Source organism: Pleurodeles waltl, chromosome 1_2 (assembly GCF_031143425.1).
Source record: "Pleurodeles waltl isolate 20211129_DDA chromosome 1_2, aPleWal1.hap1.20221129, whole genome shotgun sequence".
NCBI lineage: Eukaryota > Metazoa > Chordata > Amphibia > Caudata > Salamandridae > Pleurodeles > Pleurodeles waltl.
Window position 1 is genome coordinate 1357387136 of NC_090437.1, and position 25422 is coordinate 1357412557.

The following is a 25422-nucleotide window of genomic DNA, read 5'->3' on the forward strand; positions in this document are numbered from 1 at the left end:
AGACCACTGGGATCATGGGATTGTGCCAACTATGCCAGTATGGCATAGAGGGGGCAATTCCATGATCATAGACATGTTACATGGCCATATTCGGAGTTACCATTGTGAAGCTACATATAGGTATTGACCTATATGTAGTGCACGCGTGTAATGGTGTCCCCGCACTCACAAAGTTCAGGGAATTGGCTCTGAACAATGTGGGGGCACCTTGGCTAGTGCCAGAGTGCCCTCACACTAAGTAACTTTGCACCTAACCTTTACCAGGTAAAGGTTAGACATATAGGTGACTTATAAGTTACTTAAGTGCAGTGTAAAATGGCTGTGAAATAACGTGGACGTTATTTCACTCAGGCTGCAGTGGCAGGCCTGTGTAAGAATTGTCAGAGCTTCCTATGGGTGGCAAAAGAAATGCTGCAGCCCATAGGGATCTCCTGGAACCCCAATACCCTGGGTACCTCAGTACCATATACTAGGGAATTATAAGGGTGTTCCAGTAAGCCAATGTAAATTGGTAAAAATGGTCACTAGCCTGTTAGTGACAATTTGGAAAGAAATGAGAGAGCATAACCACTGAGGTTCTGATTAGCAGAGCCTCAGTGAGACAGTTAGTCACTACACAGGTAACACATTCAGGCACACTTATGAGCACTGGGGCCCTGGGTTACCAGGGTCCCAGTGACACATACAACTAAAACAACATATATACAGTGATAAATGGGGGTAACATGCCAGGCAAGATGGTACTTTCCTACAACCATGCCACAAGATATCCTGAAGCAATTCCTTTAAGGACCACTACAGCTCCTGCAGTGGCAGAGGCCCTCCTGGGAATATTTTCCAGGGTGGGCTTCCCAAAGGAAGTAGTATCAGACAGGGGAAGCAATTTCATGTCTGCATACTTAAAGGCCATGTGGAAAGAGTGTGGTGTGACTTATAAGTTCACTACACCCTATCATCCACAAACTAATGGACTGGTGGAGAGATTTAACAAAACTCTCAAAGGCATGATTATGGGTCTCCCTGAAAAACTCCGCAGGAGATGGGATATTCTTCTACCATGCCTCCTTTTTGCCTACAGGGAGGTACCCCAGAAAGGAGTGGGCTTCAGCCCCTTTGAACTTCTTTTTGGACACCCTGTTAGGGGTCCACTCACACTTGTCAAGGAGGGTTGGGAACAACCTTTAAAAGCTCCTAAGCAGGATACTGTGGATTATGTACTTGGCCTCAGATCAAGGATGGTTGAGTATATGAAAAAGGCCAGTAAGAACCTTCAGGCCAGCCAAGAGCTCCAGAAGCAATGGCATGATCAGAAGGCTGTTTTGGTTCAGTACCAACCAGGGCAGAAAGTGTGGGTCTTGGAACCTGTGGCCCCAAGAGCACTCCAAGATAAATGGAGTGGTCCCCACACAATTGTTGAGAAAAAGGGTGAAGTCACCTATTTAGTTGACTTAGGCACTGCAAGGAGTCCCCTTAGGGTACTCCATGTAAACCGCCTGAAACCCTACTATGACAGGGCTGATCTCACCCTGCTCATGGCAACTGATGAGGGACAGGAAGAAGACAGTGATCCTCTACCTGATCTCTTCTCTTCCACAGAACAAGATGCTCTTGTGGAAGGTGTAGTTTTGGCTGATTGTCTTACTGCTGAGCAGAAAGACCATTGCATAAACCTCCTAGATCAATTCTCTGAACTCTTCTCTACTGTGCCAGGTACCACTTCTTGGTGTGAGCACACTATAGATACTGGAGACAGCTTGCCTGTCAAAAGTAAGATCTATAAGCAGCCTGACCATGTCAGGGACTGCATAAAGCAAGAAGTCCAGAAAATGTTAGAACTAGGAGTGGTTGAGCACTCTGAAAGTCCATGGGCTTCTCCTGTGGTACTTGTACCAAAACCCCATTCCAAAGATGGAAAGAAGGAAATGCGGTTTTGTGTAGACCATAGAGGTCTCAACTTGGTAACCAAAACTGATGCTCACCCTATACCCAGGGCAGATGAGCTCATAGATACACTGGCATCTGCCAAGTATCTAAGCACTTTTGACTTGACTGCAGGGTATTGGCAGATCAAATTGTCAGAAGATGCTAAACCTAAAACTGCATTTTCAACCATTGGAGGACATTACCAGTTTACTGTAATGCCTTTTGGTTTGAAAAATGCACCTGCCACTTTTCAGAGGTCGGTGAATACAGTCCTGCAAGGGCTGGAAGCTTTCAGTGCAGCATATTTGGACGATATAGCTGTCTTTAGCTCCAGCTGGGATGATCACCTGGTCAACCTATGGAAAGTTTTGGAGGCCCTGCAAAAGGCAGGCCTCACTATCAAGGCTTCAAAGTGCCAGATAGGGCAGGGTAAGGTGGTTTATCTGGGACACCTTGTTGGTGGTGAACTGATTGCACCACTTCAGGGGAAAATCCAAACAATTATTGATTGGGTTCCCCCTACCACTCAGACTCAGGTGAGGGCCTTCCTAGGCCTCACTGGGTATTACAGGAGGTTCATTAAGAACTATGGCTCCATTGCAGCCCCTCTTAATGACCTCACTTCCAAAAAGATGCCTGAAAAGGTATTATGGACAGCAAACTGTCAGAAAGCTTTTGAGGAGCTGAAGCAGGCCATGTGCTCTGCACCTGTCCTGAAAAGCCCTTGTTACTCTAAAAAATTCTATGTCCAAACTGATGCATCTGAATTAGGAGTAGGGGCAGTCCTATCACAACTTAATTCTGAGGGCCAGGATCAACCTGTTGCTTTTATTAGTAGAAGGTTGACCCCTAGAGAAAAGCGTTGGTCTGCCATAGAGAGGGAGGCCTTTGCTGTGGTCTGGGCTCTGAAGAAGTTGAGGCCATACCTGTTTGGCACTAACTTCATTGTTCAGACAGATCACAAACCTCTACTTTGGCTAAAACAAATGAAAGGTGAAAACCCTAAATTGTTGAGGTGGTCCATATCCCTACAGGGAATGGACTATACAGTGGAACATAGACCTGGGAGTAGCCACTCCAATGCAGATGGACTCTCCAGATATTTCCACTTAGACAATGAAGACTCATCAGGTCATGGCTAGTCTTATCGTCCTTCGTTTGGGGGGGGTTGTGTAGGAAAGTACCACCTTGCCTGGCATGTTACCCGCAGTTTTCACTGTATATATGTTGTTTTAGTTGTATGTGTCACTGGGACCCTGTTCTCCAGGGCCCCAGTGCTCATAAGTGTGCCTGAAGGTGTTACCTGTGTAGTGACTAACTTTCTCACTGAGGCTAATCAGAACCTCAGTGGTTATGCTCTCTCATTTCTTTCAAATTGTCACTAACAGGCTAGTGACCAATTTTACCAATTTACATTGGCTTACTGGAACACCCTTATAATTCCCTAGTATATGGTACTGAGGTACCCAGGGTATTGGGGTTCCAGGAGATCCCTATGGGCTGCAGCATTTCTTTTGCCACCCATAGGGAGCTCTGACAATTCTTACACAGGCCTGCCACTGCAGCCTGAGTGAAATAACGTCCACGTTATTTCACAGCCATTTTACACTGCACTTAAGTAACTAATAAGTCACCTATATGTCTAACCTTTACCTGGTAAAGGTTAGGTGCAAAGTTACTTAGTGTGAGGGCACCCTGGCACTAGCCAAGGTGTCCCCACATTGTTCAGGGCCAATTCCCTGAACTTTGTGAGTGCGGGGACACCATTACACGCGTGCACTACATATAGGTCAATACCTATATGTAGCTTCACAATGGTAACTCCGAATATGGCCATGTAACATGTCTAAGATCATGGAATTGCCCCCTCTATGCCATCCTGGAATTGTTGGCACAATTCCATGATCCCAGTGGTCTGTAGCACAGACCCTGGTACTGCCAAACTGCCTTTCCTGGGGTTTCACTGCAGCTGCTGCTGCTGCCAACCCCTCAGACAGGTTTCTGCCCTCCTGGGGTCAAGCCAGGCTTGTCCCAGGATGGCAGAACAAAGGACTTCCTCTGAGAGAGTGTGTTACACCCTCTCCCTTTGGAAAATGGTGTGAAGGCAGGGGAGGAGTAGCCTCCCCCAGCCTCTGAAAATGCTTTCTTGGGCACAGATGTGCCCAATTCTGCATAAGCCAGTCTACACCGGTTCAGGGACCCCTTAGCCCTGCTCTGGCGCAAAACTGGACAAAGGAAAGGGGAGACCACTCCCCTGACCTGCACCTCCCCTGGGAGGTGTCCAGAGCTCCTCCAGTGTGCTCCAGACCTCTGCCATCTTGGAAACAGAGGTGCTGCTGGCACACTGGACTGCTCTGAGTGGCCAGTGCCACCAGGTGACGTCAGAGACTCCTTCTGATAGGCTCCTTCAGGTGTTAGTAGATTATCCTCTCTCCTAAGTAGCTAAACCCTCTTTTCTGGCTATTTAGGGTCTCTGTCTCTGGGGAAACTTTAGATAACGAATGCAAGAGCTCATCAGAGTTCCTCTGCATCTCACTCTTCACCTTCTGCCAAGGAATCGACTGCTGACCGCGCTGGAAGCCTGCAACACTGCAACAAAGTAGCAAAGACGACTACTGCAACTCTGTAACGCTGATCCTGCCACCTTCTCGACTGTTTTCCTGGTGGTGCATGCTGTGGGGGTAGTCTGCCTCCTCTCTGCACTAGAATCTCCAAAGAAATCTCCTGTGGGTCGACGGAATCTTCCCCCTGCAACCGCAGGCACCAAAAGGCTGCATTACCGGTCCCTTGGGTCTCCTCTCAGCACGACGAGCGAGGTCCCTCGAATCCAGCAACTCTGTCCAAGTGACCCCCAGAGTCCAGTGACTCTTCAGTCCAAGTTTGGTGGAGGTAAGTCCTTGCCTCACCTCGCTAGACTGCATTGCTGGGAACCGCGACTTTTGCAGCTACTCCGGCCCCTGTGCACTTCCGGCGGAAATCCTTCATGCACAGCCAAGCCTGGGTCCACGGCACTCTAACCTGCATTGCACGACTTTCTAAGTTGGTCTCCGGTGACGTGGGACTCCTTTGTGTAACTTCGGGTGAGCACCGTTTCACGCATCCTTTTAGTGCCTGTTTCTGGCCCTTTTCCGGGAGCTACCTGCTGCTGAGAGGGCTCCTTGTCTTGCTCAACGTCCCCTCTACCTCCTGGTCCAATTTGCGACCTCCTGGTCCCTCCTGGGCCACAGCAGCGTCCAAAAACGCTAACCGCACGATTTGCAGCTAGCAAGGCTTGTTGGCATTCTTTCAGCGGGAAAACACTTCTGCACGACTCTCCACGGCGATCGGGATCCGTCCACTAAAGGGGAAGTCTCTAGCCCTTTTCGTTCCTGCAGAAACCTCAGCTTCTTCTGTCCAGTAGAAGCTTCTTTGCACCCACAGCTGGCATTTCCTGGGCATATGCCCGTCTCCGACTTGCTTGTGACTTTTGGACTTGGTCCCCTTGTTCCACAGGTACCCTAGATTGGAAATCCATCGTTGTTGCATTGTTGGTTTGTGTCTTTCCTGCATTATTCCTCTATCACGACTTCTATGTCCTTGGGGGAACTTTAGTGCACTTTGCACTCACTTTTCAGGGTCTTGGGGAGGGCTAATTTTATAACTCTCACTATTTTCTAATAGTCCCAGCGACCCTCTACAAGGTCACATAGGTTTGGGGTCCATTCGTGGTTCGCATTCCACTTTTGGAGTATATGGTTTGTGTTGCCCCTATCCCTATGTGTCCCCATTGCATCCTATTGTAACTATACATTGTTTGCACTGTTTTCTAAGACTATACTGCATATTTTTGGTATTGTGTACATATAACTTGTGTATATTTGCTATCCTCTCACTGAGGGTACACTCTAAGATACTCTAATGCCTTGTAAGGCAGATGATGTCCCTGCGCCACCTTCCGGCGCCAAAAAACACAAGAAACGAGCTGGTCGGAAAATTGATGACCCTTCTAAACCCTTTAGGAATCAATTTCAAGCTATTGACTCCTTGTTTGAGGAAGTAGAGGCAATATTGAAGAGTCCATCTATTATCGCTCCTTCTATTCCTGTTACTTCGACTATTAGGAAGATCCCGGATCTATTTATCAAAAAACTACGGACACCTCTTCTGTCTGTGGAAGTGGACCTCCACCCCCCTCCTTTATCTGTGGCTGCAATTCCCTCACCACCAATGACGCTTACTTCAAGTGTTGAAGTTGCAGAATGTAACCAATGTAAGGATTCTCTGCATTTGGGTTCCAAGTCTGTAGTTTCTAGTGATATTCTTTGCTCCAATAGATTTCAACTTCTATCTACTTCTAGCGAGAGCCCAGGTCGCTCTCAGCCCTTAATTTCTGTGGAACCTGATACAGAGGAACTGGTCTGGCAGGCTCAACGCAAGATGGCACTCAAACTGGAGAACGTTTCCCAGAAGCTGGGCAATTTAAAATCTTTGGTAATGGTTATTTTGGGTAAAATTTCTGGACTATCTGAGACGAAGGTATTGTGTAATTGTAAATCGTTTAGCAGGAATGACCACCTTCCTGAGTTGATTGGAGGGCCTAACATGCTAGCTACATTAGACACTGGGGACAATTTAGCTTCTCACCCTAAATATCCAAAGCGGGGGCTAAGTCTTCGAGTATGGCAACAAATAAAAAGGGGAGTTGCCTCTCTCTATCCGATGGCAACCCCACCGATTCCGGTCGTATGCTTATTCCCGCTCCAACTAACTACGATCTACGTCCTCCCTGTACAAATCCCGTGTCCATGGGAGCTATGGTTGGGAAGGGTGCACGGGTGCCCGCAAGCCTACCCAGAATCCCACGTCAAGGTCAATCCAAATTCATTCAGGCGACAGTTCCCAAGGGGAGAAATGATCAGAGTAGGAAGGATGCACACATTTACATGACAGGGGTCCCCAGGGTATTTGCTGGGCAGAGAGAGTCTCATGATTCTCTCATTAATAAAGTTGTCTATTGGTTTCGCATTCAGAGGAAATGTCTGTATGCTATCCGTTCTGATATTTGGGAGGCACGTAGACATGCTCAACCAGACTCAGATTTTTATTATATTTCAATCCTCTTTTTTGACACCTCTATGGTCGATAACCTTATGGCTTTCAACCTACGGACTCATTTTCTGATATCTGGTAGAAATATCGGAATTGGCCTCTGCATGTATTCTCCTGTGGGGGGAGTCACGAAGGACTGATAGACCTTCCAATACTCACAAGGGAATGGCTCTGGGATAGCAATCGATCAGCTTTGACTAAGACCCGCTCTCCCCGGTTATCTGATTTAGATTGACTAAACAACGTCTCTCCCTTAGTGCTCCCCACCTCAGATGCTATGGTTTATAGAGATAAACGATCAAGGGTTCTGAACTCAATCATATCCCCGAGAGCTAGACCCACACCTGTGCCCTCTGTACTTAATATTGTATCTTGGAATGTAGCTGTAATAAGGAAAAAGTTGGGAGATCCTGGATGGGTAAATTTCATCTCTAAGCAAGACTTATGCCTTCTCCAGGAAACCTGGGCGGAAGAATTAATTTATGTTGAGGGGTTCACAACTTATTTTGTCGCAGCTCAGCCTGCCTCGGGAGGCTTTGGTAGGCCTATGGGTGGGCTCATGATTTTAGTGAATAAGAAACTACAATGCGACCACTCTGTATTACCCCTTAACTCATTAGATTTATTGGGTGTTAGACTTATATTTCACCCTGGTTTCACAGTGACCTTGGTCAACGTGTATGCGAGGTTCGTCCCCCCCAATATGGAATCAAGGATACTTGCCCAGCTAGTTGAGCACATGGAATCTTTGCATCCTTCTAACCATCTGGTGATAGGGGGCAATATAAATTGTTCTTTTGTATTCAAGAACCGCGTAGGTAATTTAACATCTGAAGAAGATGACTCCTGGGGTATTCCCCAAGTGAAGGATGATTCTCTTAGCATTGGTTCTTGTGCCGCTACACAGATGGCTTCCCTTTGTCTACGCCATGGACTCAGGGAATGTAATGGTCGGACTAGATCTGATCTTAATCGTGCCCCCACTTTCAAGCGGGGGTGTTCGTCCAGCACTATTGATTATTTTTTGGTTGACATCAGGCTTTGGTCACATATTCTGGACATGAAGGTTGAACTCCGTCACAACAGCGATCACTATCCTCTATGTCTTACTCTATTTAACAAAGCATTTGGGAGAACTCAACACCTAGAGATCACTGATGTTCAGATCCCTTCCCTAAACTCCAGACAAACTTGTGTTAGTTGGCCAAAAGTTATAGCTAACCCATTTCTGGTTAAACAAATGTATTCTTCCTTTCTACAGTTGTTCTCCGGTATTGAAAAGCAAGAGGTCAATAGTCTTCCAATCATAAAAATTCATGCTGAATTTATAAAATTTCTACAGAATGTTTTTTATAAAGAAACCACTGTGAGACATACTCTAGATGCTATCCGATCCAGGGAATGGTTCAACAATGACTGCGACCTTGCTAGGCTCAATCTCAAATTGGGCCTCCGCAAGCACTCACAGGAGGAGATCAGGACCGCTAGAGTCAGCTACACTAAGGCCCTGAATCTAGCGAAGAAAAACTGGGAATTTGAGATCTGGCAGAAGCTGCTGGAGGCAGTCGAAAATCGAGACGAGGGTTCTTTTTGGAGGTTGTTGACTCACAGGCAAAGAGAGGGTAATGTTATTCCTAATTTTCACATCCAGCCTGAAAGATGGGTGGCTCATTTTTCCGAGATTTATGCCTCGTTTTTACAATCGCTGAAACCACGGCAGCTATTAATTCTTTGAAACCCGCTAAGGCTCCTTGTCCCGATAAGATACCGGGGGACCTGTTTAAGTCTGAACCCGTTATTTAGGCGTGGTACGTTAATACTTTATCAAATGCCATCGCAGCAGGTAGCCCCATTCCGGACTCATGGCTCAGAGCCGAAATTATCCCTATTTACAAAAAAGGAGATGTGGGTCTGCCAACCAATTACTGCCCAATTAGCCTCATTGATAATCTTCAAAAGATTTTCTCTAAGCAAGTCCTTGACAGGCTAATGGACTGGGTCCAAGCTAACCAGGTTCTATCTCCCTTTCAGGCTGGGTTTCGTTTAAAAATTAGCACTATGGACCAAGTTTTCAGATTTTTTTTTTGTTACTTTGGAAATACGCTACCTTGGCCAAACAAAATTTGTATGTTGCTTTTGTTGACCTTAAGTCCGCGTTCGATCTTGTTCCAAGGCAGAAATTGTGGGAAGTCTTAAAGAAAACTGGCGTCCCGTTGAACTTGGTGCATCTAATCCAAAGATTACACAAGAACACCTATGCTCGAGTAAGATGGGGTAGCCAGGGGGAACTTACTGATTGTATTAATATCAGGCGGGGAGTACGCCAGGGCTGTATCCTGGCTCCTATTCTCTTCTCGTTGTTTATCAATAAAGTAGTGCAAGTTGTAACTGACTGTCAAAACAATGCTCCTACTTTGAATAATACTAAAGTTCCAATCCTCTTACTTGCTGATGACTCCCTCTTGATCTCTAAAACACCTATGGGCCTTCAGACCCTCCTGGATAGGTTTAGTGTGTTTTGTGCAGATCATGGATTGGAACTTAACTCTAGTAAAACAAAACTTATGATCTTTGGTCCTGGTAGCTCAAAACGATGTAACATTCTGTATAATGAGGTTCCCTTGAGTAAGGTATGCTCTATTGATTATTTAGGGGTAAAAATCAGTAATGATATGAACTGGCAGGCCCAGGTAGGGAAAAGCTCAGCTCTCCTAGCACATAGGTCAGGGGCAATTTTGCGTTTTCAAATGTCTAATATTGAGAAAGTTGTTTCCCCAGCTATTAAAATGTATCTAGCCAAGGCTCAGAGTGCCGCGGTCTATGGTGCTGAGGTCTGGGGTTGCTCTAAATCTAGCAAGTTATCTGTGGGGGAAAATAATTTTGCAAGATCACTCTTGGCATGTCCTCGTAGTACGCCCCTGGTTCCAGTGTTTTTGGATCTAGGGTTCCGTAGCATTTCTGATGTAATAGCTGTAAGGCCTTTAATTTTTTGGGTTCGTATTTGGACTACCCCTGAATTAGTCACTTACAAGGAATCTTTGCAAGACTTATTGGATAGACCAAACGTACTTTCTATTCCCTGGTTCAAGCACATTTCAGAATGGTTCCATACCTTGGGACTCAGTCATTTTTGGAGCCAGTCCAATAAGTTAAGGAGGGCTCACAAGGACCACCTGAAATCTGCTTATTGGTCCCATGTTAGGGAAAAATATCTGCTCTGTACTTCACATGGTAGGCTGACGTCTCTTTTCTTTGATTACAAGTGGTTTCCCCATTTCAAACCCTTCCTGGACTTAATTACCGATCAACTAAGCAAAAGTTTGTATGCTCGATTTAGGTATGGATGTCTCCCTCTGAAGTCCTTTTCTAGTTCGTGGAGCTCCACCCTGTTATCCGATAAATGCCCCTGTTGTAATGGTTCTGTGGAAACTGTAGTGCACTTTATGTTTATTTGTCCTCATTGCCCGGCGGAAATGGCTTTGTCCCGTTTGTAGAAACATGGGGTTGAGAACGTGTAGAGATGCCCTCAGGCTGATGTTGAGAGATTGCTCCTCTCTTCTAATTTGTGCGGTCAGCAAGTTCCTTGGGTCCACTTGGCATATACGTACAAACTTAAAAAAAAAAAAAAGGACTATAGTGATTTGTTATTAATTGATCCCTGATTTTACCTTACTCTACCCAATTGTTTTATTAATTGAATTTCTTATAAATTACCGATGAGGAAGTTAAAAGCAGCCAACAAAAGGATCTTTGACATTTCCTTTTTATTTATAGGACGGGTTACATATGTGAATATTTATCTTAATTTTTTCTCCTTGTACACTCGCAGATTCCTAATTTTATAGTATTCTTATGTTATTCTTATCACATATTTTTTAATTTTGTTGTTATATATTTATTATGTATAGATCATGATTTTGTTGTTGTAAGTTATTGCTTTGATGGTTATTCAGACCGAATAAAGCTTGCTTGAACTTGAACTTGAAGAGAACCCTGTACCACTCCCACAAGGGGCTCCCCTGAGTCTGAGTGTGAGCTATCTACTAACTTTTCTGATGAAGTGCCACCCTGGGCCTTATCATTCTCAATGAGCATGTTAGACAGAAATTCTCTAGAAGGGTTCTTTCCTACCACTAAACCTCTATCAATGCAGAGACTCCTTCGGCTCTTAAAGTTAAGATTGTCATAAGTTGTATTGACCATTTTAAGAGAAGTTCCTACATCAGACATGATAGAAGAAGGTTTAGAGAAAGTGAGAAGAGAGAAAAAGTTTCAGGACTTTTTAAAGAACAGAAAAAAACCTTTTCTAACTTTTGAAACTTTTTGAAAGTTTAGGAGTACTTTTCAGCACTTAGCAGATAGTGTAAGAGAAGAAAAGCAAAACTTTGTGGTTAGGTGTACATACACTGAACTTGTTTTGTATATTTTTCTCTTATGAAAAGTACAAAATGACAAAGTGGTAAGCAGTTACAAGTACTTATCCCACCGCTGCACAACCAATGTAGGAGGCTGGCCTAGCTCGTAGTGGGTACCAGAGGTACTTACACCTTGTGCAAGGTGCAGTTATCCCTTATTAGTGTAAAAGAGGTGTTTCTAGCAGCTTAGGCTGATAGAAGGTAGCTATAGCAGAGCAGCTTAGGCTGAACTAGGAGACATGCAAAGCTCCTACTATACCACTGGTGTCATATGCACAATATCATAAGAAAACACAATACACAGATATACTAAAAATAAAGGTACTTTATTTTTATGACAATATGCCAAAAGTATCTCAGTGAGTACCCTCAGTATGAGGATGCCAAATATACACAAGATATATGTACACCATACCAAAAATATGCAGTAATAGCAAAAGGAAGTAATGCAAGCATTGTAAAGTTACAATAGATTGCAATAGGAGCACATAGGTATAGGGGCAACACAAACCCTATACTCCAAAAGTGGAATGCGAACCACAAATGGAACCCAAACCTATGTGAGCTTGTAGAGGGTCGCTGGGACTGTAAGAAAACAGTGAGGGTTAGAAAAATAGCCCACCCCAAGACCGTGTAAGGTAGGTGTAAAGTGCACCTACAACCCACAGAGAGCACAGAAGTCGTGATAGGAGGATTCTGCAAGGAAGACCAACACCAGCAATGCAACAACAGTGGACTTCCAGACCTGAGTACCTGTAAGACAAGGGGACCAAGTCCAAGAGTCGCAACAGTATCGAGAGTGGGCAGATGCCCAGGAAATGCCAGCTGAGGGTGCAAGGGCGCTGCCACCGGATGGAAGAAGCTTGTTGTTTTGCAAGAATGAAGTGGACTAGGAACTTCCCCTTTGGAGGATAGATGTCCCACGTCGTGAAGAAGCTTGCAGAGGTGTTCCCACGCACAAAGACTGCAAACAAGCCTTGCTAGCTGCAAGGGTCGCGGTTAGGGCTTTTGGATGCTGCTGTGGCCCAGGAGGGACCAGAATGTCGCCACTTGGATGAGGAGACAGAGGGGGCGCCCAGCACATCAGGGAGCCCTCACTGAAGCAGGCAGCACCTGCAGGCACTTAGAAGAGGAGTGAACCGGAGTCCCCCCGAAGTCAGAAAAGGGAGTCCCACGACGCCGGAGGACAACTCAGAAGGTTGTGCACTGCAGGTTAGAGTGTCGAGGACCCAGGCTTGGCTGTGCACAAAGGAAATCCTAGAACAGTGCACAGGAGCCGGAGCAGCTGCAAATCATGCGGTACCCAGCAATGCAGGCTAGCGTGGGAAAGCACAGACTTACCTCCACCAAACTTGGACTGAAGAGTCACTGGACTGTGGGAGTCACTTGGACAGAGCTGCTGAGTTCCAGGGACCAGGCTCGTCGTGCTGAGAGGGGACCCAGAGGACTGGTGAGGCAGTCTTTTGTTGCCTGCGGTTGCAGGGGGAAGATTCCGTCGACCCACAGGAGATTTCTTCAGAGCTCCTGGTGCAAGAAGGAGGCAGGATGAAGTGATACAAGGTTGCAGTAGTCGTCTTTGCTACTTTGTTGCGGTTTTGCAGGCATCCTGAGCAGTCAGCGGTCGATCCTTTGGCAGAAGGTGAAGAGGGAGATGCAGAGGATCTCTGGTGAGCTCTTGCATTCGGTATCTGAAGAATTCCCCAAAGCAGAGACCCTAAATAGCCAGAAAAGGAGGTTTGGCTGCCTAGGAAGAAGGATAGGCTAGTAAGACAGGTAAGAGCCTATCAGAAGGAGTCTCTGACGTCACCTGCTGGCCCTGGCCACTCAGAGCAGTCCAGTGTGCCAGCACACCTCTGAATCCAAGATGGCAGAGGTCTGGGGCACGCTGGAGAAGCTGTGGGCACCTCCCCTGGGAGGTGCATGTCAGGGGAGTGGTCCCTCCCCTTTCCTTTGTCCAGTTTCGCGCCAGAGCAGGGCTGGGGGATCCCTGAACTGGTGTAGACTGGCTTATGCAGAGATGGGCACCATCTGTGCCCATCAAAGCATTTCCAGAGGCTGGGGGAGGCTACTCCTCCCCAGCCCTGACACCTTTTTCCAAATGGAGAGGGTGTAACACCCTCTCTCTGAGGAAGTCCTTTGTTCTGCTTTCCTGGGCCTGGCCTGGCTGGACCCCAGGAGGGCAGAAACCTGTCTGAGGGGTTGGCAGCAGCAGCAGCTGCAGTGAAACCCCGGGAAAGGCAGTTTGGCAGTACCCTGGTTCTGTGCTAGAGACCCGGGGGATCATGGAATTGTCCCCCCAATGCCAGAATGGCATTGGGGTGACAACTCCATGATTTTAGACATGTTACATGGCCATGTTCGGAGTTACCATTGTGATGCTGTACATAGGTAGTGACCTATGTACAGTGCACGTGTGTAATGGTGTCCCCGCACTCACAAAGTCCGGGGAATTTGCCCTGAACGATGTGGGGGCACCTTGGCTAGTGCCAGGGTGTCCACACACTAAGTAACTTTGCACCCAACCTTCACTTGGTGAAGGTTAGACATATAGGTGACTTATAAGTTACTTAAGTGCAGTGGTAAATGGCTGTGAAATAACGTGGACGTTATTTCACTCAAGCTGCAGTGGCAGGCCTGTGTAAGAATTGTCAGAGCTCTCTATGGGTGGCAAAAGAAATGCTGTAGCCCATAGGGATCTCCTGGAACCCCAATACCCTGGGTACCTCAGTACTATATACTAGGGAATTATAAGGGTGTTCCAGTATGCCAATGTGAATTGGTGAAATTGGTCACTAGCCTGTTAGTGACAATTTGGAAAGCAGAGAGAGCATAACCACTGAGGTTCTGGTTAGCAGAGCCTCAGTGAGACAGTTAGTCATCACACAGGGAACACGTACAGGGCATACTTATGAGCACTGGGGCCCTGGCTGGCAGGGTCACAGTGACACATACACTAAAACAACATATATACAGTAAAATATGGGGGTAACATGCCAGGTAAGATGGTACTTTCCTACAGATACCCCCTCTTGTGCAGGTCCTGTTAGTGCTCAGTTTCCTAGCAAGTGGTTCCTTCCAAGCGACAGTGGCCATGGCATCAGGGATGTCACAGCCTATGTTCTCAAACGTGCTGACCAGAGTGTTATCTGCCCTGCTGAAACACATGCGCAGCTACATCGTATTCCCCCAGGTGGAGGATTTGACCACAGTGAAGGCTGACTTCTATGCACTGGGACATATCACCAACATCATTGGTGCCATTGATGGTACACATATTGCATTTGTCCCCCCTCAGAAAAATGAACAAGTGTTCAGAAATAGAAAAAGCTTTCACTCTCTGAATGTGCAGATGGTGTGTTTGGCGGACCAGTACATCTCCCATGTTAATGCCAATTATCCTGGCTCTGTGCATGATGCCTTTATCTTGAGGAATAGCAGCATCACATATGTGATGTCTCAACTCCAGAGGCATCGGGTGTGGCTAATAGGTGAGCCAATGGTCCCCACCCACTTGATGTAAGTATATGGGTGTTGGTTTGGCCCTAAGGGTGAGTGTGTGGCTAACAGGTGTCCCTCAATATTTGCAGGTGACTCTGGTTACCCCAACCTCTCATGGCTACTGACCCCAATGAGGAATGCCAGGACAAGGGCAGAGGAGCGTTACAATGAGGCACATGGGCGAACAAGGAGGTTAATTGAGCGAACCTTTGGCCTCCAGAAAAGCCAGATTCCGGTGCCTCCATCTGACAGGTGGATCCCTGTACTACTCACCCAAGAAGGAGTGCCAGATCATCGTTGCATGTTGCACAACCTGGCCTTGAGACGGCAGGTGCCTTTTCTGCAGGAGGATGAGCCTGGGGATGGTCTTGTGGAAGCGGTGGAGCCTGTGGACAGTGACAAAGAGGAGGCAGAGGAAAAAGATGTGGACAACAGAACTACACTAATTCAACACTACTTCCAGTGACACACAGGTAAGACACTGTAACTTCACCTTCTATTGCAGTTTTGTGTTTGACATTGAACATGGCAGCCTGATTTCCCTATTTCTATGGCCACTTACTGTACCCTTTGGCATCTCTATTTCCAGATCTCTGTGCCCCACCCTGGCTCCTGGTGTGTTTACTGCTGCCCACCACAGGTCATACCTATGTAAATATTACAGTACATTTGAATTACAATGTTTACAGTTTGTGAATCTAATACATTTGTCAAACAATTGACAGACTCCATATTTGATTTTGTTCCAAGGGTGTTTATTCAGGTGCTAATAAGTGGAGGGGGTATTGCAATGGGCTGGGTTACTGATGAAGGAAAGTCCAGGGAAGAGTCTAGTCTATTTGTATCACGGGTGCATTGTCCAAGGGGGCATAGGAAGTGGAGCAATGGCAGTTCAAAGTGGACAGGGTGACAGATTGGGAAAGACAGGTGACAATCAGGAGAGTCTTATTTCCTGGCGGGGGTCTTGGCAATGTTCTCTGGCTTGTGCCTGAATCGCAGGGACTGTTTGCGGGATGGTTCTCCTTCTGCAGGGCGAGGGGTGCTGGTGGCCTGTTGTTCCTGTGGCAGGGCCTCCTGTCCACTAGCGGCAGCGGAGGTTGAGGGCTGTTCATTGGTGTGGCTAGTGTCAGGGGCCCGTTGTTGTGCCACTGACTCCCTCATGGTGTTGGCCATGTCAGCCAGCACCCCTGCAATGGTGACCAGGATGGTGTAGATGTGTTTGAGGTCCCCCCTGATCCCCAGGTACTGTCCCTCCTGCAGCTGCTGGGTCTCCTGCAACTTGGGGGGTATCTGACCCATGGTCTCCTGCTCCCAGGATGTTGGTGAGTGCCTCCTGGAGAGTGGGTTCCCTGGGCCTGCCCTCCCCTGTCGCACAGCAGTCCTCCCAGCTTCCCTGTTGTCCTGTGCCTCTGTCCCCTGAACCGTGTGCCTACTGCCACTGACCCCAGATACCTGATCGTCCTGTGTTTGTGGTGTTGCCTGGGGTCCCTGTAGTGGTGGACACACTGCTGATTGACATGTCCTGGGGACAGAAGGATGGGCTCTCTGGGTGGGTGCTGTGGTGGTGTTTCCTAAGGGGGAGGCTTTTTGGGTGGTTGGGGCTGTGCCTGGATAATCGACTGTCCAGAGGACCCTGATGGGCCAGGTTGGTCATCATGATCCAGGCTTGCAGAGCTATTGTCATCACTGTGGGCCTCTTCTGGGGGGGGGGACTGAATGTGGCTGTGTGGCTGGCACCTCCTCTCTGGTGACGTTGAGTGGGGGTCCTGTGTGGATGTAAATGCAGTGTTATTGTTTCTGCGTGTGCCATCTTGTGCATGGGTATGTTTCCCTCTGTTATTAGCAAGGCAGCTTTGGCTTGTGTGAGTTGTGATTGGTTTGGCTAAGTGATTGTCACTAGTGTGCATGCTGTGGTGATGGAAGTCCATCCAGGTCTGTGATGGGGGTCCATGCATTGGTGTTGCATGCAGGGCTTGGTATTGGGATGGGTGGGTTGTGATGGTAGGGTATATGTGAGGTAGTGGGGTGATGTGGTGAGGGTAGGAGTTGTTGTTTGTGATGGCATGTAGGTATGGTGGGGGATAAAGTAGTAAGAATTTGACTACCAGAGTCCAGTCCTCCTGCTACTCCTGCCAGGCCCTCAGGATGCATGATCGCCAAGACTTGATCCTCCCATGTTGTTAGTTGTGGGGGAGGAGGTGGGGGTCCACTGCCAGTCCTCTGTACTTCATGATGTCATCCCTTGTTCTTGGGGACTGTCCCACGGCGTTGACCCTGTCCACGACTCTCCGCCATAGCTCCATCTTCCTTGCAATAGATGTCTGCTGCACCTGTGATCCAAATAACTGTGGCTCTACCCAGATTATTTCCTCCACCATGACCCTTAGCTCCTACTCTGAGAACCTGGGGTGTCTTTGAGGTGCCATGGGTGTAGTGTGAGTGGTGTGTGTGTAAGGGTGTGTGGGGTGATGTGCTGGGGTGTGTGCTGTGAGGTGCGTGGATGGTGTATGGGTGATGGTGTTTTGTGGCTCAGATTCAGTGGGTGCTCCTGACTTGTCTCTATCTCACTTGCCAAAATCTTTGGGTCGTAAGGGATTGTGGGTAGTGTGTGTGTGTGTTTTATATTGGTGTGGGTGTGTAGGTGTGTCAGGTGTGAGTACAGAAATGGCATTTCACATGTGCACTACATATAGGTCAATACCTATATGTAGCTTCACTATGGTAACTCTGAATATGGCCATGTAGCATATCTAAGATCATGGAATTGTCCCCCCCATGCCAAATCTGGGCCAAATCTGGTATTGGGGTGCCAATCCCATGCATCCCCGGGGCTCCACTATGGACCCCGGGTACTGCCAAACCAGCTCTCCGGGGTTTTCTCTGCAGCTACCGTTGCTGCCACCCCACAGACAGGGTTCTGCCCCCCTGGGGTCTGGGCAGCCCAGTCCCAGGAAGGCAGAAGAAAGAATTTCCTCTGAGAAATGTTACACCTTCTCCCTTTGGAAAAATGTTTTAAAGGCTGGGGAGGGGTAGCCTCTCCCAGCCTCTGGAAATGCTTTGAAGGGCACAGATGGTGCCCTCCTTGCATAAGCCAGTCTACACCGGTTCAGGGAACCCCCAGTCCCTGCTCTGGCGCGAAAGTGGACAAAGGAAAGGGGAGTGACCATGCCCCTGTTCATCACAACCCCAGGGGTGGTGCCCACAGCTCCTCCAGTGTGTCCCAGATCTCTGCCATCTTGAATCCAGAGGTGTGAGGGCAAAATGGAGGCCTCTGAGTGGACAGTGCCAGCAGGTGATGTCAGAGACCCCTCCTGATAGGTGTTTACCTCGCTAGGTGGCCAATCTTCCTCTGAGGGCTATTTAGGGTCTCTCCAGTGGGCTTTTCCTCAGATAACGACTTGCAAGATTTCACCAGAGTTCCTCTGCATCTCCCTCTTCGACTTCTGCCAAGGATCGACCGCTGACTGTTCCAGGACGCCTGCAAAACTGCAACAAAGTAGCAAGAAGACTACCAGCGACATTGTAGCGCCCAATTCTGCTGGCTTTCTCCACTGTTTCATGGTGGTGCATGCTCTGGGGGCTGTCTGCCTTCACCCTGCACTGGAAGCCACAAAGAAATCTCCCGTGGGTCGACGGACCAAACTTCAGCGTCACCTGTACCCTGGGACCCCTCTCATCCTGACGAGTGTTGCCCGTGGAACACAGGTGGTAGACCCAAGTGACCCAAACTGTCCAGTGATCCAACTGTCCAAATTTGGAGGAGGTAAGTCCTTGCCTCCCCTCTCCAGGCAGTAATCCTGTGTACTGCGTGAACTACAGCTGCTAGGGCTCCTCTGCACGTTTGCAAGGAATCCTTCATGCACATCCTAGCCCAGGTCCCCAGCACTCCGTCATGCATTGCTCAACTCGCTGAGTTGACCACCGATTTCGTGGGACCCTCTTTTGTAGTGTTGAGACGACTGCCGTGCTCAGTTTTCTTGAACCTGTGTTCAAGTACTTCTGCGGGTGCTGCCTTCTTGTGCATGGGCTCTCTGTACTGCTGAAGGCCCTCTCTATCTCCTCCTCCAAGTGGCGACCTCCTGGTCCTTCCTGGGCCCAGGCAGCACCCTTTTTCTTCCGCCACAACCTTTGCAGATAGCAAGGCTTGTTTGCGGTCTTTCTCCAAAGAAACAAATATGCGTCCTCCAGCACTCTGTGGGACATCTTCTGCACAAAGGAGAAGTTCCTAGCGCCTTTCGTTGTTGCAGAATCTTCAGCTTCTTCCATCCAGAGGCAGCCAATTTTGCCCCCTCATTTGGGGTTTAGTGGGCTCTTGCCCCCCCGGACACTTTCACGACTCTTGGACTTGGTCCCCTTCCTTTGCAGGTCCTCAGGTCCAGGAATCCGTCTTCAGTGTTTTGCGGTCTGTTGTGATCTTTGCAGAATCTCCTATCACGAGTTTAGTGGTTTTTCTTGGGAAGTAGTATCACTTTACTCCTACTTTCCAGGGTCTTTGGGTGGGGTATCTTGGACACCCTTAGTGTTTTCTTACACTCCCAGTGACTTTCTACACACTACACTAGGCCTGGGGTCCCTACGTGGTTTGCATTCCACTTTCTTAGTATATGGTTTGAGTTGCCCCTAGGCCTATTGCATCCTTTTGTATTCTACAGTGTTTGCACTACTTTCCTAACTGCTTACGTACCTGATTTTTGGTTTGTGTGTATATTTTGTGTATTTTACTTACGTCCTAATGGAGTATATCCTCTGAGATATTTTTTGGCACATTGTCACTAAAATAAAGTACCTTTATTTTTAGTAACCCTGAGTACTGTGTTTCTTGTGATATAGTGCTATATGATATAAGTGGTTTAGTAGGAGCTTTGCATGTATCCTAGTTCAGCCTAAGCTGCTAGAACACTACTAATCTACTAATAAGGGATAACTGGACCTGGCACAAGGTGTAAGTACCATCAGGTACCCGCTATAAGCCAGGCCAGCCTCCTACACCCCTGAACTGTCCGTGCACTTATGATGGGCAGTGCAGGGAGCCCCTTGCCCACAACCATTGCAATATTCACTTGCAGACACTCGATTACGAGCCAGAGACAATGTTGTAGCTTGTTTCCCGCTGGGTTGGCGGGCAAAAACTGAAGCTTCCGCCCACTGACCTAGCGGGAAACGCTTTATAACTCCAGCTGGGTGGTCGCCACAAAGGCAGAGGCCACCCTGTCGGGAGTTTGGGGGGTGGGCTTCCCTGTCCGCCAAAGTCTTAATTAGGCCCTATATGTCCAGCAATTGTAAATTTTCTGTCAGTCTATATATTTAGCCCTTGTACATTATCTGACCCTATACTTCAAGCCTTTGTGCATTTTCTGTCTGTTCCTACTCGTCCAGCACATGTTAATTTTATATCTGACCCTATAGGTCCATCCCTTGTACATTTTCTTTCTGACCCTCAATATAATTTAAACTATTTAACCTTAGTCATTAGGGTTTTTTCTTTTTCTGTTACCATTGTTTTCTATAGAGTGCGTTGCTATACCTGTAAGTTGCCTTCAAGGATACTTGTCTTGAGCAAAGGCTGGACTGGAAAACATTTGATCCTGTTTTGTTGTCCTAAGAACAGTAGTATGTTTTGTGAATTGCAACTGTTTTATTATTTTATGGGGGAGTGTTTGTACTGGCATGCTCCTCTCCAAGCCCCCCTTAAATCTCTCTAACCCTTCTCATTTTGTAGCAGATAATCCCCATTTTCCAAACACTCTCCCGCTCCATCTCACACTTACTAACATTGTCTATAGGTATGTGTGTGTAGATCTCTACCACATTAGAGAATTATGTACAGAAAAGATAGGCGAGGCTCCTAATGGGTCAGAAGCAAATTTGCCCTCAAATAGTTCACTATACCTGACTGCAACCACATCACCACTCTGAGGTATTCATCAAAACATCTAGTCCAGTCAACATGCCCTTCTTCATCCCAGCTGCAATCCTATGATGTTGTTTCAAAGATTCTCTCATGACCATGTCCCTGCAGAAGGCTCTGTCCAAGGCAACTGCCTCACATGCAAAGTTCACATGCCCCAGAAAGTGGAGTTACCTGATCTTGTACTTCCTTCTCACCCATCAGCTCATCCTTCAGCATTTGCAGTTTCTCTTCAGGTAAGCTGATGGCCACCTTATCAAACTCAGAAAAGTGATTGTCGTTTATGGCTCTCTGTCTTCTCAGTGGCCAACAACCACACAAAGGTACCTTCCTCCTTCTCCATTGTCATGATCAAGCCTTTGCATTTTCTATGTTAAATTCTCCTCCCCACTATAAGAAAGTCATTGATGCAATAGAGCACCTCACAGACACTAAGGTCATCCTCACTAACCATCTAAAAAACTAGCATTGAGCTGAGCCACCATTCTGCGTTGCTTAATAAATATATGGCCGTCTATCAAACTGGTATCACAAAAGCATAAGTGGCCCATCAAAAGCTAGAACCCTGACTTCAACTCTTTCTTTTCCCATCTCAGCACCTAGGCCACAGTGGGCACCTTTGCAAGGTCCTCGTCTATTCTAGAATATGACAGAAAGCATTCACTCTGAAAAAAATAATCATTTGGTACTATGCACAAAGCTGAAATAATAGTAATAGGGATTGGAATCACCAAAAACGGACCAGCCATTCCCCTCCACCACCAGCTTTGTGGTGTTTATCTCGGTCACTCTCTTTACTAAGAACACATTTTCAGTGGTGTTCAGACAAAATATTGATTTAACAATATCAGGAGGCAAAATATTGATTTAGCAATGTCGGGAAGCAAAAATATCGGAGAATAAATATGATACTAAAACATAGTGATGCAAAAATATCATTGATAAGAGTATCATTTTTGAGCTAACTAACATTGTTATAAAAATGATCAATGTTAGCATGGTTTTCAAAAAGTTAGTGGTTAAAATATCATTTTTAATTATTTGAATGTGTTTTAGTTGCTATATCATTTGTAAGTGTTATTATTCTTAATATAAAAGTAATTTTTTAAATATAGATTAGAATTTTAAGTAATTTAGAATGTTTTGTTTAATTGTTTATAGTAGTTTAGACTGTTGGAGTGGGTTGTTGGGTTTATGGAGGGGTAGGGTGGGAAGGGAATTAGTCAATATTAACAATTAAACAATCTATTTTATTTAATGATATGATTGATATTTATTATATAAATTAGTTAATATTGATGTATTTTCTTTATATATTATTTGCTGTTAGTATGGGTATAGGGTGGGAAGTCAATGAAAAAGTAGTTAATTATTCATTGTTAATAATTATTTCATTGATTTTAAGTATGCAATTTATGGAATACCTATTTGTTTTAAATATATTTAGCTGCGGCCTGCTAGGCTTGTAGGGGCCTAAAGAAGGACGTTATCTAAATAATAATTAATCAATACGTTTTTAATAATTTGTGAATATTTATTTAAAATAGTTTTTTAAGTGTGTACAATATGGATGTATTTTACTGCTACCTAAGTTGAGGGATACTAGTTTTCTAGAGGCATGGGGTGGGAAGTACATAGATTAACAACTAAATAATTATTAATTATTATTTGTACTTTGATTATTTAATTGCATTTTAAATATTTAAATTATGAAATACGTATTTATTTTAATTATATTTTAGTTGTGGACTACTAGTTTTGTTGGGTTCTAGGCTGGGAAGTTATTTAAGTAATAATTAATTGACAAATATTCATTAATTGTTAATTAATTATTGATTTCAAATATGTAAATTATGGAATAATTATTTTTTAAGTTATACTTTATGTGTAGGTTGCTAGTTTTGTAGGGATATAGGGTAGGAAGTTAATTAATAATTGATTTGTAATTATGTATTAATTGATAATTAATCCTTTTATTGAATAGTACTTATGTAAAATGATATTTGTTTTTATTTTACATTATAATTACAATTTTATATACAGTTATGCTAATTAATAATTTCATATTAAGAGCTTAATATTTAGCCTACATTCAATGTGTTACTTATATGTAATATTTGAAGTGAAGAACTTCTACTCTTCTTTCGACTGCAGTAGGAATAGTAAACTTAACCTCTTTGCAATTTAACACGTTCTCTACTGTTGCGCTGTTTGGAGTAATAATTCTCACCTTTCAAAAATCCAGCACTTTCCCTACTGTTTCACCGGCTGGACGGGGAATAGTAAATTGTACCTCTGCAAAGTCCAGCACTTTCCCTACTGTTGTCATATTTTGAGTGGGAATAATACCTTTTACTCCTCCAAAATCCAACACTTTCCCTACTGTAGCAGAGACTGGAGTGGGAATAGTAAATGTTACCCTTCCAAAGACACTTTCCCTACTGCAGTGTAGGTGGGAATAATATATTTCGGGGTATATTTACACTTTTTGATACAAAACTGTACTAATTCCTGAGCGCCAGCCGGGCACCATATTTATGGAATGGCACAAGCCGGCGCAAAAGGTGGGCTAGCGTAAAAAAAAGAAGATGTTAGCCGAGGTGGATATTGAATGACATTATAGAAACAGGGTGGAGATACTTAAATAAAAAATGCATTTACTTCCTTTAAATTTTAAGCATAGAATGATACAATATTTCTCAATTTAACAATTGATTAAACTGTGGTGCTTTTATATAATTCTCTAATAGGAACTCCAATAGATGACTATGGTGTAAACATACATTATGGATTTGCCTTTCTTTGAAAAATGTGTGGTGATCAAGCTATTGAAGAAAAAAGAAAATTGGCTGAATGAATATTTTTCCAGACCCAGCTGTGGCCTTGCTGGGCTGCAGCTGAGAGGCCACTCTCTCCTGATAAAAGTAGCAATTCTATATTTTTTCAGACATTGATAGCAAGGTTGTTATTAGTTTAGAGTTGGTGGTCCATAGAAGTACCGACTCTTGCAAAACGCTTAGTGTTTGTGATTACCAAATTGCGAGTTTTTGAGATTTGGTAATTGCAAGCAGTAATGCTGGAAAGTGTGTTTACACTTTCTGCGTTTCCTGGTGGATCGCAAATAGACCTTCCTCATGAATATTAATGAGATATGTCTCAATTTGCTACCCTTTGGGAATTGCAAAAATCACATGGATGGTGGCCTGCTGGAGTTTTTCCTTTTTTAACTCAGCCCGTTTCCCTCAACACAACTTGTGGCCTCTCAAATGCCCATTAAAAAGGTTGTGAACAGGGTGGGTGTCATAATATTAACTACTTTGAGATGATTTTCCTGAGCTGGATCACAATGTAATCAGTCGATTTTCTACCTGTACTTTGGGTTGAAGACAAAAAGCCACCCTTTGATGGAGAAGAGCAACTGGCTGGGCCGACTGGTCAATACGTAGTTTAACCACTTTATATTTATGGGAGCCATGTGCTTAGCCAGCTGTGAAAACCCTACCATCAGAGTTTCATTGGTGTGCACACTGTGAGCAAAGTGAATCCGTTGTAACAGCTCATCTGTGAAACAGCTTAATACAGAGCTTTCCCCTCATGGGTGACATATATTTTTGTGACAACTGACTGACCTTCGTGCATTAGTTCCACTTGTGTTCAACTAGTAAAATGCCACAAAGAGATAGGTGTGTCTTGTTACCACATATCAATGCTGGTACTTTGGTCAACTCGAGCCTTGGCTGCAACAGGAGGCAATAAAACTGGACTGTAACCACCACATTAATAGATGCCCCTATGTCAATAATTCTGTTGCTCGGTTACTCAAGCTAAAATTGACATGTTGGGGGTGGACTCCCATTTCCTTCTAATCTTCCAGGGTATAGCCCACATGTACTCCACCTTTTTGTCCGGGATCTATGTCATCCATTTTGCCACTGCAAGAATGGTTGGCTGGGAAGTCAACACCATTGACATGTGTCTGGGGTATTGCTTTACCTGGCTGTGCATTTTGATCTGAACATCCTTGTGAAATGGTTGACCTTTCCACAAACAACACATTTCTTACATTCACTGGGGAGTCATCTGAGTGGGGAAAAGCAACCTCACATTGCCCACAAGTTATATTTTAGGTTCTCTTTTGGTGTGATCTGCTAACGACTCGTCCTGTGATCACCATGTTGACGGTCTCTAGTTGATTCGCGATTTTCATATGAGGCGACTTCTGTGTGCTGGAAAGCTCTAAGGTCTGGCCCAATGTCAAGGTGTCCAGTAGTGACTTTCTGGGTTAATTCAGTACTAAGCACCTTCATTTGTGGAGATGCATCCCTGTATACCCTATCAGCCTAATCACCCAGGGTGCATGTGCAGGCCAGTAGGTGAGTATGGAATGCATCAATAGACTCTTCAGACTTTAGTTTTTCTTATCAATGCAGAAATCATTTGTAATCAGTGTTGGCAAGTGCATCGAAATATGTATTGAGGGCTGTAAGTAGGGTGGCTTATGTGTGAGGTGGACCCCACTCTCCAACTGCACATGAGGACTTGTAGATTTCTTCATCAGCTAGGTGGAGTAGCATGTCTCTTCTGCAGTCA